General features: G+C 51.9%; 1 protein-coding gene and 1 pseudogene across 1 annotated transcript in view; both read left to right on the forward strand.

The window, feature by feature from the left end:
• Nucleotides 1-15,323, forward strand: part of LOC136302475 (olfactory receptor 14A16-like) — a 168,697-nt gene that overhangs the window by 54,273 nt on the left and 99,101 nt on the right. The window lies entirely within an intron of this gene.
• LOC136302435 (olfactory receptor 14C36-like) lies at nt 610-1,539 on the forward strand (annotated as a pseudogene).

Genomic DNA, 15,323 nt, shown 5'->3' on the forward strand with positions numbered 1-15,323 from the left:
GGATGGTTTTTAAAGGAAACATGGGAGGGTGATCATCCTGTGTAGGGGACAGGTGAAAGCCCAGAGAATCCTGGAACAGGACAGGGTGACAGACCTCCTCCCCTCATTCTCCATGCACCACCTTGCCTCAGAGAACTTGCTCTGTTCTCCCTGAGCGCAGCAGCAGAAATGCTGAGAGTTTCTGACATCAAAAATAGTCAAGTGGAGATGAAGAAAAGCTGTTGAAAAAACTCTAGAACATTTAAACAGACTTTACCATTCCTGGTCACTGGCAGTGGGAGTACAAGCTGACAGAGACTTCTGTATTAACAGGGTTTCAAAGTGGAACATGAGGACGGGTTCCCTGTCCCCCTCTCACGTCTGCACGGCAAGGCTGAATTGTAAAAACCCTGCATGTAATTGCCCTGAACCTGAAGACCCACTCAGCCAGCACCAACCAGGGCTCCCCAGTTGGAGTTTAAGGAAAATCTGCTAGAAAATCAAAAGGCTGTCAGTGTGATACAGAAGAATGGTCTGTGGGAAAAGGCTTTGATTTTACTGAAAGAACTTTCTCCTAACTTGTCACTGATCTTTTCTCCTTGAACAGGCCCCCATGTCCAGAGTCAGCAAATGTCCAACAGCAGCTCCATCAGCCACTTCCTCCTGCTGGCATTGGCAGACACGCGGCAGCTGCAGCTCCTGCACTTCTGCCTCTTCCTGGCCATCTCCCTGGCTGTCCTCCTGGGCAACGGCCTCGTCATCAGCGCCGTAGCCTGCGGCCACCACCTGCACAGCCCCATGTTCTTCCTGCTCAACCTGGCCCTCACCGACCTGGGCTCCATCCTCACCACTGTCCCCAAAGCCATGCACAATTCCCTCTGGGACACCAAGACCATCTCCTACACAGGATGTGCTGCACAGGTGTTTCTGTTTGTATTTTTCATTTCAGCAGAGTATTTCCTCCTGCCCATCATGTGCTAAGACCGCTATGTGTTCATCTGCAAACCCCTGCACTACGGGACCCTCCTGGGCAGCAGAGCTTGTGCCCACATGGCAGCAGCTGCCTGGGCCAGTGCCTTTCTCTACGCTCTGCTGCACACGGCCAATATATTTTCCTTGCCCCTGTGCCAGGGCAATGTCCTGGGCCAGTTCTTCTGTGAAATCCCACAGATCCTCAAGCTCTCCTGCTCCAAATCCTACCTCAGGGAATTTGGGGTTTATGTTTTCACTACCTCATTAGGACTTGGCTGTTTTGTGTTCATTGTTTTCTCGTATGTGCAGATCTTCAGGGCCGTGCTGAGGATTGCCTCTGAGCAGGGACAGCACAAAGTCTTTTCCACCTGCCTCCCCCACCTGACTGTGGTCTCCTTGTTTGTCAGCACTGTAGCCTCTGCCCACTTGAAGCCACTTTCAGTCTCCTCCCCATCCCTGGATCTGTCACTGTCAGTTCTGTACTCGGTGGTGCCTCCAGCCCTGAACCCCCTCATTTACAGCCTGAGGAACCAGGAGCTCAAGGCTGCAGTGTGGACACTGATCACTGGACGTCTTCAGAAAGACTAAACTGCTTGCCAGGTTCTGCAGATCACTTGTAATAAATGACATATTTGATAGCCCTGTCTGGTTTGGTTACTGGGTGATTTTCTTGGTGTAAGTTTTCAGTGATCTTCACAAAGCAAGGCAATTGTTGCTCTCCTTTATTGTTTTGTTTCCCTGAATGTTTCCTGTGGCCCCAGACTGTGTTATTGATGAGCTATGCTCTTGCTGGCTTTTAAATAAACAAAAGGATCTCCCAGCTAGGTTTTCACCTGAGATTCCCCTTTTGTTCTCTTCTCTAGAGCTGCAGCAGCAATGTCTGTGTGCAGAGCTGGGGGCAGATCAGGGCAGGCACAGCAGCTGTGCCCAGGAGCAGCAGCCCTTGGTGTTGCCAGTGCTGCTCCCGTGGCCCTGCCCCGCTGCCCTCCTGGCCCTGGTGTTGCTGTAGGGCCTGAGTGCTCTCGGGAATCGGGCACAGGGCTGGGGGTCGCAGTGCTGGGGCTGCAGCAGGGACAGGCCATGGGCACCGCTGGGGCAGCGCTGACGCCTCAGGGCAGGGCCTGGGGGCTCCAGGCTCCTTGCACAGGCTCTCTCCAGGACACGCCCAGGCCAAAGCTCAGCAGAGAAAAGCCCCGTGAGCAGCCCCAGGATGGCTGTGGACAGGGTGGGGGCAAACAGCATCCCACCATGGGAGCCTCCCTTGGCTGTGTGGGGAAGCTGAGGGACCTGGGCTCCTGGACCTTCTGAAGAAGAGGCCCAGGGCTCATCCTGCAACTGCTTCAAAGGTGGTTTCAGAGAATCACACAATCAGCAAGGTTGGAAATGACTTTGGAGATCAAGTCGAACCTGTGCCCTGCCACCACCTTGTCTCCCCTGAGCCTACTCTCCTCCAGGATAAAATGCCCAGACCCTTCAGCCATTCCTCATAGGACTTGTGTTCCAGACCCTTCACCAGCCTTGTTGCCCTTCTGTGGACACGCTCCAGCCTTTCAATGTCCTTCCTAAACTGGGGGCCCAGAACTGGACACAGCACTCGAGGTGCTGCGTCACCAGTGCCAAGTACAGGGGAAGAATCACTGCCCTGCTCCTGCTGGCCACACCATCCCTGATCCAGGCCAAGTGGCATTGGCCTTCTTGGCCACCTGGGTACACTGCTGACTCGTGCAGCCTGCTGTCCAGCAGTGCTCCAGGTCCCTTTCTGCCTGGCCACTGTCCAGCCGCTCTGTCCCCAGCCTGTAGCACTGCAGGGGTTGTTATGGCCAAAGTGCAGGACCCGGCCCTTGGTCTTGTTAAACCTCCCATTGTGGGATTTGGGCCCTGGATCCAGCCTGTCCAGGGCCCTGTGCAGAGCCCGCCTACCCCCCAGCAGATCCACACTCACACCCAGCTTGGTGTCACCCTTTTTCCATGAGGCCTTACAGTCAAAATTGTCTCCATGTTCCGTGAGGCTGTGCAATTTCTCAATGGTCCCTTTGGTCCCAAAGGCTCTACAGTTTCACAATGGCCTCCACGTTCCAAGAGGCCCCTTGGTGTCACAATGGTCCCTTGGCTACCCGGCCCCTGCAATGTCACAATGGCCTCTTGGTCCCATGAGGCACCACAGTGTCAAAATACTTTCCTTCACTCAATGACTCCCCTCAGTGCAACAACGGCACCCTGGTTAGATGAGGTCCTGCAGTGTCACAGTGGTCTCCATGGTTCCATGAGGCCACATACAGTGTCACAGTGGCCCCTTGGTTCCATGAAGGCCCAGAGTGCCACAATGGACTCATTGGTGGTGCAGTGTCACCATGGATCCCTGGTTACAAAAGATCCTGCAATCTCACAACAGCCCTTGCTTCCCCAGAGCCCTCCAGTGTCAAAATCATCACAGAATCACAGAAGTAATCAGGTGGGAAAAGCTGTTTGAGATCAGGAAGTCCAACCAGTGACCCAACACCACCTTGTAACCCAGACCATGTCTAGCTTGTCCAGGGCCCTGTGCAGAGCCCTCCTACCCTCCAGCAGATCCACCCTCACACCCAGCTTGGTGTCAACTGCAAATTTGCTGATGGTGGACTCAATACCCTCATCCAGACCATCAATGCAGATGTTGAAATCCACACTGGCTGGGTCTGATCCCTCGGCCATCCTGTGGGTGCCGTGTGATGGCACTCAAGGTGATCTGTTCCATAACCTTGCTGGGCACCGAGGTCAGGCTGACAGGCCTGGAGTTCCCCAGATCCTCCTGCCAGGCCTTCTTGGGGATGGGCTCACATTGGCACCTCCAGTCCTCTGGGACCTCCCTGGGGAGCCAGCACTGATGAGAAATGATGGAGAGCAGCTTGGGGAGCTCATCCACCAGCTCCCTCATCCCCCTAGGATGGATCCCATCTGGTCCCAGAGACACCTGTGAGCATCTGAGTGGCTCAGCAGGTCAGCAGCTGCTTCCTCCTGGATTACAGGGGGGCTGTTCTGCTCCCTGTGCCCATCTACCAGCTCAGGAGAACACTTGTCCTAAAGACAACCTGACTGATTGTTGAAAAGTGAGGCAAAGAAGGGGTAAAGTACCTCAACCTATTCCTCATTTTTGGTAACCATATCCCCCCCCCCCCCCCAATAAGGAATGGAGATTTTCCTTACCCATCATTTTGCCATTAATGTATTGATAAAATCATTTGTATTACCATTTACAGAAGCAGCCTGCTTAAGTCCTAATTGAGCTTTCACCTCTCTAATATTCTTTGTGCATGACCTAGCAACATCCTTTAATATTTCCTGACTTTCCTCCCCATCTGTCCAAAGGTGATGTACCCTCTTTTTTCCCCTGATTTCCTGCAAAAGACCTTATGCCCAGCCAGGGCAGTCATTTTCCTTTCTAGCTCATATTTTGGCACAGAGGGACAGGCTGTTCCTGCTCCTTCCAGATTTCTGCCTTGAAGTGTGTCCATCTTTATGGGAATCCTTTGTTTTTAAGGGCTGTTTCCCTTTAAAAAAATTGGTACCTTATTTGGCACTCCCCAAATTTGCATCCTGAATAGACTGAAGTCTGCTCTCTGTCAGGCCAGTGTAGAAGTTTGTTGATGCCCCTCCTTTTTTCATAATATTTAAAAACTCAAAAATTGCATCATCACTGTACCTCTGACCACCACATCTCCCACCAGCCCTTCTCTGTTTTTGAACAGCAAGAGACAGAGCTTTCCTTGGCAGTGGGAAGAGAAGGAAACCTCCCCAAAGCTTGAAAGGTTCAGCCTGGAGCTGAGCAAAAATAAAAGTCCCTCCAGGGCAGAATTTTGGTGCAGGAGGTGTCCCAGCGTGAGGCCGGGCCATGGCCTGGCTCTGTGTGCCAGGAGCCGGCAGCGCTGGGTGCAGGGAGCCCAGGGAGGGCACAGAAATGCTGGGCTGAGAAATGCTGGGGGGACAGCGAGATGGGCGTGTGCAGCCGGCCAGGGAACAGCAGCAGCACGCACAGGGGGCACAGCCTGCAGGACACATGGCCAAGGGCCGGGAAGGGCTGGCAGGGCCACAGGCACCCAGGCCTTTGTCCCCTGGGCTCTGCCAGCGCCTCTGGAGGCCCCACAGAATGAACTTTCCTTTCAGGGGCTGCACTTTGCTCCTGCCCGGCCCCTCCCTGAGGAGGCTGGAAGGGCTTGCAGCTTTGTGCCATTTGTCCTTGCTGCCCCTCCCATCCCACTGCCCCACAACCAGCCCCGAGCCACCCGGGAGGGACAGGCCCTGCTGTGCCAGGCCTGGGCTCAGGGCTTGGCCTTTCTGCTCCCTCCAACCAGCTCAGGCCTTGCTCAGCATTGCAGTTCCCTGCTCACAGCCTGCGGCTCCCTGCAATCCTGGCCTCAAGGATCTGCTCTCAGCAGTCCCTGGGGAGCCTTTGGCACTCCCTGCCCTCAGTGGGGCCCAGGGATGCTCCAAGGGACTTGGAGCTTTGCTTCTGCCTCCTTGAGCAGCTTCTTCAACCTTCTCTCAGTGCCTGGAGCTTCTGGACTCAGCCCGAAACCCACCGTGGTGCTCATGAAAATCCAGAAAGGTCTCAGGATCTCCTTGTCTTCCTTCATTTGTCTTCAAGTCTCCAGGGCTTGTGCAGCTGCTTGGAGTCAGTTTGGAGTTCTCTTATGGAGGAAGATTTCAAAGTGCACCTCCTGATTTTTTTTCTAATCCAGGGTGCATTTTTTTAAATTTTTCAGATCATTGCCAACATGAAAGAAGCATTCCCCAAGTGATCTTAATGCTGAATGTCTCCTTAGGAGGTCTGGGCATGGAGAATGAGCCCCTTGCAGGCTGACCTTGTTTGGACAACCTGCTCCTCACCCCAACCTCACCGCGTCTGAAATCATCAACCAAGGACTGACATCTGAAATAATTTTTGTAAATTAGCAATTTTTCTTTAAAAAAAAAATTTATAAGGAAATTATAATAATATTTATAAATATATAGAACACTATTATATATGTTTTTTACCTAAGTTTGACATCTATTTAAAAAAACCCAAATTGCTACATTTTTACACCCCCCCAAAAATTATGGGTCATTGGTTCTAAGTAATACAATTCCCTTCATTAATTCATTGACAATATCTGGCTATTGATTCCTCCCTCTTTATGCCAATTAGTCCTATTTTTATTCCTTTTGTCATCTTCTTTATCGTTTTCTCAGACAGAGTAAAAGGGGCCACTTTGGGGTCCACGGAGACATTTCTGGGGCACATTTGGGGCAGTTCTGGACCTGGGGATGGAATCTGAAGAAAATTTGGGGGTCTGAAAGACATCTGGGGGAGCTGGGTGGGCACTTGGAGGTCAGGGAGGGGAATCTGGGGCCCTTCGGGGTCCGGGCGGGCACTTGGGGGCCCTGAGGGGACTCTCTGTGGCGCGGGGGATGATGGGAGTTGTAGGCGCGGGTAGAACACGGTGTAACCGGGCCGCGGAGCATCACGGGAGTTCGAGGCGCAGCTCCTATGGCTGTGGGAGGGGCGCGGGGCATGACGGGAGATGGAGTCACGGCTGGAATAGGGCTCTGTGTGCGCCGCGGAGCATGCTGGGAGCTGTAGTCCCGGAAGTGCATAAAGCCGAGCTGTGGCGGGTCCCGGAAGGCGCTTGGCGGACAATTCTGCGTCCGAGTCGCGACTTGAGGCCCTCGGGGGAAACGTGTGCGGTTCGGGAGGAATTGGGGGGAACTTGGGGAGCTCGAAGCGGGCGCTTTAGGACACGGGGCACAGCAGGAATTTTCGGCGCGAGACTGTGTTGGGCAGAGCTCTGAGAGCACGGGGGATGATCGGAGATGAATTCCCAGAAGTGGCTCTAACGGGCATCTCTGGGGTTGGGAACATTCAGGGGAGTCGGGGACGATTTTGGGGGGTTCCAAATAAATACTGAGGAGGCACTTAGGGATCCTGGAGGGTCTGGGGGAAACTTAGGGGACACATGGGGGGGGAGGGAGGATACGGGGGCGGGGTTCTGTGGAGCGCGGGGCATGACGGGCATTGTTGTCCGGGGTGCAAAGTGGCTCAATTGGGCCGCGGTGCATGACGGGAGTTGAAGGCAAAACCAAAACGTGGCACCGGCACCAGGCACCGCCCCGAGGCCCCGGTTTCCTGGCACTGATTGGGTGCTGGCGTTGACGGGCGGGAGCCTCGGCAAATGGGAGTTTGCGGAGGCGGGAACAGCCGATTCAACCCCTCTAGTCCTTCCCAGTACAGCGCAGTTCATCCCCAGTACAGCCCAGTTCTACCCCAGTGCCCCTTCAGTCCCCCCCTTTACAGCCCATTTCATCACCAGTACAGCCCAGTCCCTCCCAATACCCCTGAGTTCATTCCCTTTCCCTTCCAATTCCCCCCAATATCTTTCATAGCACGCCCCCATATCCCCCAGTCTTCCTCACACTGTTGCCATTGTCCCTAGTTTGTCCCAGTGTGTCCATGGCCACAGCCCCTTGCAGTGGCCCAGGGCAGGTTGGGATGCTGATCCACCCTCACAGCCGGCCCAGGGCAGGGCTGGAGTGGTTTTGGTGGCCCCTTGGGCTGGCACACACTTGAGGAGTGTGTCTGTTTTCAGTGGGGAAAATTAAGAGTTTTACGTTGCTTCAAAAATAGAAAACCCCTTTTTTTGCCTGAGTGCAGGCAGCTCTCTGAGCAAAGCAGGTCCCAGGTGAGTGAGGACAGGCAGGATGGGCTTGGGGAATGTTATCCATACTGGGTCAGACCTGAAGGCACAGCTTCTCTGACCAGGCCTTCTGAGGAGAGGCCCTGGATCAATATCAGTCACAGAATGCTGCAATCACCTCTCCTCTAAAGAGAACAGTAATAAAACACACTCTTTATAACAGGAATGTGAATTTCTTAGAAGCTCTTTGAAATCTTTCTCCATAACTGCAGTACAAAACCTTCCTAATGAACTGCACCAGAGCAGAGGGAAATCAAGGCAGAGCCGTGGTTTATCAGGACTTGCTTGATCCCAAAGAGCCCCGTGGTGCATTTGGTGCTGAGCCCTCAGGGCCTGAGAGGAGATGGCACAAACCTTTCCAGGAGTCCAAGTCAGAGGAAAAACCCAACGTGTCTCAAAGCATTCCTGGGTCCCACTGAGGTCCATCCCCAACACAGGCTCCTCCTGGACTCCTTGGAGGAGAGAACTGGAGGCCAAGAGTGCCCAAAAACCTCTCAGAGACGGAGTGTGGGAAGGAAAGCCCAAAGTACCTTAAAAGACATTGAGTATCTCAGAGCATTAATGAGCCCCACTAAGTGTCAGTACAAAGCCTCTCTAGGGACTAATTACAGCAGATAATTGGAGGCCATGACTGCACAAACCTCTCAGAGTGATTCAGTGTCAAAAAGTAGTACTTTAATGACTCTTGAGTAACTTGAGGCATTAATGAGCCCCACTGAGTGTTGTTAGTGACAAAACATCTCAAGGGACTAATTACAGCAGATAATTGGAGGCCATGATTGCACAAACCCCTCAGAGACTCCCAGGCAAAAGCAAAACCCAAAGTGCTTTGAAAAACCTGCAGTCCCTGGGAGCACTGAGGAGCCCCCCAGGGCCATTCCTGACCAAGGCTCCCCAGGGACTGGTCCCAGCAGATCCCTGGGGCCACTGGGATGTGGGGGGATGCTGAGGGCAGGACAAGGGGGTGACAGTGCCCAGCCTTGCTGGGGCTGTGCCAGGAGGCCCCAGGGCCTCAGGACAAGGTGTCCCCTCCCAGCCCTTGGTGGCACAGACCCTGCTGTGCCCCAGGGCACCAAGACTTGGCTTCTCCTGGGCACTGCCAGCCCTGCCAGGCCCTTGGCCACGTCCAGCACAGCTTGTCCTGCGCTGTCCCGGAGCTGCTGCTGTGTCCCTGCAGGCTGCACACTCCCATCTCGCTGCCCCCCTGGCTCTGCCCTGCATTTCCCTTTCTCTTCTCCCTGATATCCTGGGATGGAACGTGTGAGAATGGTTCAAAGCTGTACCAGGGATGGTTTAGACTGCACAGGAGAAAGTGTTTCTTTACTGGGAGAGTGTTCAAACACTGAACAGGCTCCCTGGAGAGGTGGTTGATGCCCCAGGCTTTCAGTGTTTCAGAGACATTTGGATAGTGCCCTTAATGACTGCTTGAAGTTTTGGTCAGCCCTGGAGGGGTCGGTCAGTGGGACCAGACTATCATTCTGCTCTGACCTGCAGATCATTCCCAACGGCACTATCCTGGTCCAGCCTATCCCATTCCACGGTCACAGCTGCACATGGATCCCTGCAGCAGCTGTGCTCAGACACTCGTCTGCTCAGCAGCTTTCCCTGGATTCCAGTCTCAGCAGCTGAGGCATTTGGACATCTGAGCCCCGAGGCCACAGCCCCACTGCAGGTGCTGGTGCAGACCAGACACACCCCACAGCCCCAAACCCTTCAGTCCAGTCCCTCCGGTCACTCCGTGGCGGCACCATGGGCAGATGGGCTGTTTGGTGCCGTCCTCCAGCTGCTGCCCTCACAGCCCCAGGCTCTGTGCTCAGGCAGAACAGAGATTTGCTCACACAGGAGGGAGAATTTAAGTTTAATGAGAGCACAGGACAGACTGCTCTGGTTGGGCTCCTCGCCTCACCTTCCCACAAGTCCTGTGCTATCCAAAACTGCTCTTCCCCTCCATCCCATAATGTTTCCTACACACCAGGGCAAGAATCCCCTTAGTCCAAATGGTGACCTGCTCTCAGTGACTTTGGGGTTTCAGACTTTGGGGTTTCAAAGCAGGGCTGATGGCTGTCCCAGTGTTTTGGTTTAGGAAGACAGGTATCTGCTAGGTAAAATTACAATCAGAGGCTCTTTGGCAAAGATTTGGGAAATAGGAATAGCAGTTTTTTACTAGTATGTAATTCAAAGCAAACAAACACAAAAAAAAACCTCCCCCCCTCACCAAACAACTACAGCATTAATGACAAACGACAACAGTACCAAGAACCTTGAGGGCTTTGTTTCACAAAACCCAGGGCAGTTTGGTTTCGGTGTCCCTGCAGGATCCTCAGAGCACCAAGCTGGAACAGTGGAAAAGTCCCGGGCTGGTAGCTGGGATGGCAGGGTGTCCCGGCAGGCAGGGGCAGGATGTCCCGGCAGCGCAGGGGGTGCAGGGTCACGCTGCAGCAAGAGGAGCAGCGCCGAAGGAGCCGAAGGCGAGGCAGAAAAAACGGCTCAGCTTTCTGCGAGTGGCAGAGAAAAACTCAGGATTCAGGTTGAACTGGTGATAGTAGATTTCTCAGGACTGGATCTCTTTGGCCACAGTGAAACTCCTCTAGCTAGCAACAGCCGTTTCCCGCTCCGCGTGCTTTGCGGCGGCTGAGCTCCTCGAGGAGCGGCAGACACGCGTTTCTTCGAACGCCGGAAGCAGAAAAGCACGCCGCTGCCTCAAGCTTTGTCTTTTACTTGCGTTATCTCTCTTTTCTACCTTTTGTCTACTTCTTTGTTTCAGTTAAGTACTTTCAAGTATCTAACACTTGGTCTCCTTGGTAACTTGTGGGGAAAAAATTCTTTAGAGAAAGAAGGAACAAACCTAACTCTCAACATTATCTACCCCGAATTTTTTTCTCATACCAACATATTACATTGAGTTTTAACTGTTAAAAATACATATATATATATGCAAATATGGATGCAGCCACATTGTCATGGGTAGTTCACTCTAAAACAAGGTCCTTTTGAGGTATGCATCGGGTCTCTCCATCCTTTTGCATCACCTACCAGGTGCAACCTGGTCTCTGAGCGAAGACAACCCCACGGATGGGATTGTCTTTGCTGGAGGCAGGATTAATCTAAACAGTTTTTTCCAGCATACTTCTCATGTGTACCACTGGAACTTTATCTTCGTCTGTCTTTTACAAGGGCTCAGATTGGGCAGGACTTGCTCGGTTGGTGGAACTTCGAGTGTTCACTAACCAGGTGGCCTTTGCTAAATTAGTATCTTAATTCTTAAAGGTTTCCTCACTCAGTGCTTTTAAGGTAGTTTTAAGCAGGCCATTGCACTGTTCAACTTTTTTGGCCGCTGGTGCATGATAAGGAATATGGTACGCCCACTCAATGCCATGTTCTCTAGCTTAGGTGCTTATAAGACTATTCTTGAAATGAGTCTCATTGTCTGACTCGATTCTCTCAGGGGTGCCATGTCTCCATAGGACTTGTTTTTCCAGGCCCAGGATGGTGTTCCGGGCAGTAGCATGAGGCACAGGGTAGGTCTCCAACCATCCAGTGGTGGCTTTCACTATGGTTAGCACATAACGCTTGCCCTGGCGGGTTTGGGGAAGGGTGATGTAGTCAATCTGCCAGGCTTCTCTATATTTATATTTGGACCACCGCCTACCATACTATAAGGGCTTCACTCGCTTGGCTTGCTTGATTGCAGCACATGTCTCACAGTCATGGATAACCTGAGAAATATTGTTCATGGTTAAATCCACCTCTCGGTCTCGGGCCCACTTATAGGTGGCATCTTTGCCCTGATGACCCGAGGCATCATGGGCCCATCGGGCTAGGAACAACTCTCCCTTGTGTTGCCAATTTAAATCTATCTTTGACACTTCTATCTTGGCAGCCTGATCTACTTGCTTGTTGTTTTGGTGTTTTTCATTAGCCCGACTCTTGGGAACATGGGCATCTACATGGCGGACTTTTACAGGCAGCTTCTCTACACGAGTGGCAACGTCCTTCTATTCATCAGCAGCCCAGATTGGTTTTTCTTTACGCTGCTAGTTGGCCTTTTTTCACTTTTCTAGCCAGCCCCACAGAGCATTGGCTACCATCCACGAATCAGTGTAGAGGTAGAGCTTTGGCCACTTTTCTCTTTCAGCAATGTTAAGGGCTAATTGAACAGCTTTGAGTTCAGCAAGCTGACTTGATCCCCCGTCTCTTTCAGTGGCTTCTGCAACCTGTCGTGTGGGGCTCCATACGGCTGCTTTCTACTTACGGTTCATTCCTACGATGCGACAGGAACCATCAGTGAAAAGAGCGTAGTGTGTTTCTCCTGCTGGCAATTGGTTGTATGGAGGAGCTTCTTCAGCTCGTGTCACTTGTACCTGCTCTTCTTCGTCCGTGAAACCGAAGTTTTCTCCTTCCGGCCAGTTTGTAATTATCTCCAAAATCTTAGGGCGATTTGGGTTTCCAATACGGGCACGCTGTGTGATGAGGGCAGTCTATTTGCTCTATGTGGCATTGGTGGCATGGTGCGTGGAGGGAGCCTTTCTTTTAAACATCCACCCCAGCACTGGTAGTCGGGGTGCCAAGAGGAGTTGTGCTTCTGTGCCAATCATTTCTGAGGCGGCTTGAACTCCTTCATAGGCGGCCAAGATCTCCTTCTCTGTGGGAGTGTAGTTGGCTTCAGATCCTCTGTAACTTCGACTCTAGAAACCCAGTGGTCGGCCTCGGGTCTCCCCTGGCACTTTCTGCCAAAGGCTCCAGGACAAACTGTTGTTCCTGGCTGCAGAATAAAGCACATTCTTCACATCTGGTCTCGTCCTGACTGGGCTAAGGGCTACTGCATGAGCAATCTCCTGCTTGATCTGGGCAAAGGCGTGTTGCTGTTCAGGGCCCCAGTGGAAATTGTTCTTCTTGCGGGTAACCAGGTAGAGAGGGCTCACGATCTGACTGTACTTAGGAATGTGCATTCTTCAAAAACCTATGGCTCTTAGGAAAGTTTGTGTTTCTTTTTTGCTGGTCGGTGGAGACATTGCTGTGATCTTATTAATGACTTCAGTGGGGATCTGCCGCCGTCCATTTTGCCACTTTACTCTCAGGAACTGGATCTCTCTGGCAGGTCCCTTGACTTTGCTCTTCTTGATGGCAAACTCGGCTTTCAGCAAAATCTGGATGATCCTCTTTCTTTTCTCGAATACTTCAGCTGCAGTCTTTCCCCACACAATGATGTCATCGATATACTGTAGATGTTCTGGAGCCTCACTCTTCTCCAGTGCAGCCTGGATCAGCCCATGGCAGATGGTGGGGCTGTGTTTCCACCCTTGGGGCAGCCGGTTCCAGGTGTACTGCACGCCCCTCCAGGTGAAAGCAAACTGAGGCCTGCATTCTGCAGCCAGAGGAATGGAGAAAAATGCATTGGCAATGTCAATAGCGGCATACCACCTCGCTGCCTTGGACTCCAGCTCGTACTGAAGTTCTAGCATGTCCGGCACAGCAGCGCTCAGCGGTGGAGTCACTTCATTCAATGCACGATAGTCTACAGTCAGTCTCCATTCTCTATCAGACTTGCGCACAGGCCAGATGGGGCTGTTGAAGGGTGAGTGGGTTTTGCTGACCACCTCTTGGCTCTCCAGCTCACGGATCATCTTGTGAATGGGGATCACGGCGTCCCGATTTGTCCGATACTGCCGACGGTGCACTGTCGAGGTGGCAACAGGTACTTGTTGTTCTTCTACCTTCAGGAGTCCCACTGCAGATGGGTTCTCTGATAGTCTTGGCAAGGTGTTCAACTGCTTAATGTTCTCTGTCTCCACAGCAGCTATTCCAAAAGCTCATCTGAGTCTTTTAGGGTCTTTATAATATCCATTCCTGAGGAAGTCTATGCCCAGAATACATGGAGCCTCTGGGCCGGTCACAATCGGAAGTTTCTGCCACTCCTTCCCGGTCAGGCTCACCTCGGCTTTAACTAGAGTCAGTTCTTGTGATTCCCTCGTCACTTCGGCAATGGAAATCGGTTTTGCCCCCACATGTCCTGATGGCATTAGAGTACACTGCGACCCAGTATTTACTAAAGCTTCATATTTTTGTGGCTCTGATGTGCTAGGCCATCGAATCCACACAGTCCAAAAAACCCGATTTTCCCGTGCCTCTTCTTGGCTAGAGGCAGGGCCCCTTTAGCACTGGTTATTATTCTTTTCTTGGACATACATGGTAGAGGTTCCTTCGAGGGAATCTGACACAGCATTCCCACCTCCGTAATACCTGGCAGCTTGCTCATGGGAGGCTGAGGCTACTTTCATTCTAGTGGAACTCTCTCTGTTAGCGTTTCTCTCCTTGAGCTCACGTACCCGTGCTGCCAGGACAGAAGTAGGTTTTTTATGCCACGCTCTCATGTCCTCCCCATGGTCCCGCAGATAAAACCATAGGTCAGCTCGAGGGGTGTACCCTCTCTCTCTCGCTGGGGAATGTTGGCCTCTGATTCTGGGGCTTGTGACTCGCACCGGTGCTACATGGGAACTGTTCTTTCTTATCTCTTCTCTCATTTCCCTCATCTCCTCTTTGAGTTCCTTCACCACCGCAGAGACATGAGCCTGCATTGGGCCACTGATCATACTTTCATAATTTCTGAGCTTGTTTGCAACAGAACTCACTGTCTCTTGGTTATCCTCGGCATTAATTGTTGCGATGAATGTGGCGTATTGGGATGGTCCATGAGTTGCCAGATTCCACAACATGTGCCCTGTGCATTTAACTTTGTCGGGGTTATTATCATGCTGTCCGGTCTTCCTAAAAAGTACTTCTAATACTGCCACTTCTCTCAACTGTTGGATTCCTTCCTCAAGGGTCTTCTATCGCATTCTATTGTTGTGCTCTTGCATTCTGTCTCTGTGGACAAATCTCTTTTTCACACTCATTAGAAGTCGTTCCCAAAGGGGAAGGGGCCTTTGCTCTCTTACAAATATCTGATTTATACCTGAGTCCTGGGTCAAGGGTCTCAAATTCCTTGCTTCAGCACTATCTAGTTGCACACTTGTACCCATAAGGTCCCAGACTCGAAGTAGCCAGGCTGTATAAGCCTCATGTCTTCGTCGTGCAATATCTTTTTGCAGATTACGTAGACTTTCATATGTTAGGGACTCAGTGATGATCTCAACCTGTGGCTCTTCTGTGGACTGTGAGGACCCTCCTTTTTTATTTTTAATACCAGGATTTGACGATTTCACTTTACACTTCCTTGTTTCCACAGGGGCGACTGCTGCTGGCTGTGGCTGCCCTTGTGGTTCAGCTGGAACCTGGACAGTTGTAACGTCTGTGGGTTCCACTGCTGCACCATCAGTCTCTGCCTTCTCGGGGCAGGGGGAGGGTTTTTCATGACCTGGGGAAATGTACTCTTTCAGCATTTGGCCTATCTCTTTTACCAGAACTTCAACTCAATCCGGGTGGGTCTTTTCTGAGGCAGGCTGTGGGGCAGAGTCAGGCTCTGGGGTATCATCCTTGTTCTGTGGGGTAGGTATTAGGGTGGTTATTTAGGTCAATCTTCTCTTATCTCTGAATGCTAAATAGAATATGCCTATTAGCAGCACTAGCCATTGTATGATATCATTAGCATTCAGAGAGGATTTAAACCCTTCAAAAACTGGTGGGGCAGACCCAAAGAGATGGGTAAAGGGTTGGGAAAAAGAA

The sequence above is a fragment of the Chamaea fasciata genome, unplaced genomic scaffold (assembly GCF_029207755.1).
Source record: "Chamaea fasciata isolate MVZ Bird 193981 ecotype frontalis unplaced genomic scaffold, bChaFas1.0.hap1 SCAF_29, whole genome shotgun sequence".
Lineage (NCBI taxonomy): Eukaryota > Metazoa > Chordata > Aves > Passeriformes > Sylviidae > Chamaea > Chamaea fasciata.